The following is a 2,378-nucleotide window of genomic DNA, read 5'->3' as shown; positions in this document are numbered from 1 at the left end:
TACTCACCCTTACTATGCACGGGGTCGCAAAGAGTCAGACATGACTAAGCAACTTTCACTTCACCTATATAAGTAGGAGGTAATTTAAGGTCAGGATATTTGATCAACCTGTTGCTCTCAAAAGTTTCTGGGCCTGGGGCATTTCCACATCAGTAACACAGTCAGTGGCAAACTGAGCCCCTTGGTTAAAATATGGCATCTCCTCATCCTTAAGTGTCATTTCATTCTCTTAAACCATTTTTCAAAGAAAATTCTCTTAAAAAATTTTCCAATGGAGAAGCTAGTCCCCTTCGAACACTTATGGTTTTCTTTCTAATCCACTATTAATATGATTTTGGGACATTTACTTTTTTCCTAGCCAAATGTATTATATGAAATCTAGTTAAATTCAGCAAATTATAATTTAGTGACTATGATGCAGTGACAGACTCTATATTCTTGGGCTCCAAAATCACTGCAGATGGTGATCGGAGCCATAAAATTAAAAGGTGCTTGCTTCTTGGAAGAAAAGCTATGACCAACCTAGACAGCATATTAAAAAGCAGAGACATTACTTTGTCAACAAAGGTCCATCTAGTCAAGGCTATGGTTTTTCCAGTGGTAATGTATGGAAGTGAGAGTTGGACTATAAAGAAAGCTGAGTGCCGAAGAATTGATGCTTTTGAACTGTGGTGTTGGAGAAGTCTTGAGAGTCCCTTGGACTTCAAGGAGGTCAAAGCAGTCAATCCTAAAGGAAATCAATCCTGGATATTCATTGGAAGGACTGATGCTGAAGCTGAGGCTCCAGTACTTTGGCCACCTGATACAAAGAACTGACTCAGTGGAAAAGACTCTGATGCTGGGAAAGATTGAGGGCAGGAGAAGGGGATGACAGAGGATGAGATGGTTGGATAGCATCACCAATTCAATGGACATGAGTTTGAGCAAGCTCCGGGAGATGGTCAAGGACAGGGAAGCTTGGTGTGCTGCACTCCATGGGGTAACAAAGAGTTGGAGACAGCCAAGTGACTGAGCAACAACAAACGATACGTGCTGAATATGCTGGGTGTTGTGAAAGACATCAAGTCACACAAAACAGACTTCTACCTGTCATGAAGCAAACAAACCTCTTCATTAAGAAAATACTTAGGCCCTTCAGTTCAGTTCAGTCACTCAGTCGTGTCCGACTCTGCGACCCCATGAATCACAGCATGCCAGGCCTCCCTGTCCATCACCAACTCCTGGGGTTCACTCAGACTCATGTCCATCGAGTCAGTGATGCCATCCAGCCATCTCATCCTCTGTCGCCCCCTTCTCCTCCTGCCCCCAATCCCTCCCAGCATCAGAGTCTTTTCCAATGAGTCAACTCTTCGCATGAGGTGGCCAAAGTACTGGAGTTTCAGCTTTAGCATCATTCCTTCGAAAGAAATCCCAGGGCTGATCTCCTTCAGAATGGACTGGTTGGATCTCCTTGCAGTCCAAGGGACTCTCAAGAGTATTCTCCAACACCACAGTTCAAAAGCATCAATTCTTTGGGGCTCAGCCTTCTTCACAGTCCAGCTCTCACATCCATACATGACCACAGGAAAAACCATAGCCTTGACTGGACGGACCTTTGTTGGCAAAGTAATGTCTCTGCTTTTCAATATGCTATCTAGGTTGGTCATAACTTTCCTTCCAAGGAGTAAGCGTCTTTTAATTTCATGGCTGCAGTCACCATCTGCAGTGATTTTGGAGCCCCCCAAAATAAAGTCTGACACTGTTTCCACTGTTTCCCATCTATTTCCCATGAAGTGATGGGACCAGATGCCATGATCTTCATTTTCTGAGTATTGAGCTTTAAGGCAACTTTTTCACTCTCCTTTTCACTTTCCTCAAGAGGCTTTTTAGTTCCTCTTCACTTTTTGCCGTAAGGGTGGTATCATCTGCATATCTGAGATTATTGATTCCAGCTTGTGCTTCTTCCAGTCCAGCGTTTCTCATGATGTACTCTGCATAGAAGTTAAATAAACAGGGTGACAATATACAGCCTTGATGTACTCCTTTTCCTATTCGGAACCAGTCTGTTGTTCCATGTCCAGTTCTAACTGTTGCTTCCTGACCTGCATACAGATTTCTCAAGAGGCAGGTCAGGTGGTCTGGTATTCCCATCTCTTTCAGAATTTTCCACAGTTTATTGTGATCCACACAAAGGCTCTGGCATAGTCAATAAAGCAGAAATAGATATTTTCCTGTAACTCTCTTGCTTTTTCCATGATCCAGTGGATGTTGGCAATTTGATCTCTGGTTCCTCTGCCTTTTCTAAATCCAGCTAGAACATCTGAAAGTTCATGGTTCACATATTGCTGAAGCCTGGCTTGGAGAATTTTGAGCATGACTTTACTAGCATGTGAGATGAG

This window comes from Bos grunniens, chromosome 1 (genome assembly GCF_055505025.1).
Source record: "Bos grunniens cultivar Pamir isolate PY7600 chromosome 1, Bosgru_T2T1.0, whole genome shotgun sequence".
In the NCBI taxonomy this organism is placed as follows: Eukaryota; Metazoa; Chordata; class Mammalia; order Artiodactyla; family Bovidae; genus Bos; species Bos grunniens.
The sequence above is the reverse complement of the archived record's forward strand: the minus strand, read 5'-3'. Positions refer to the sequence as shown.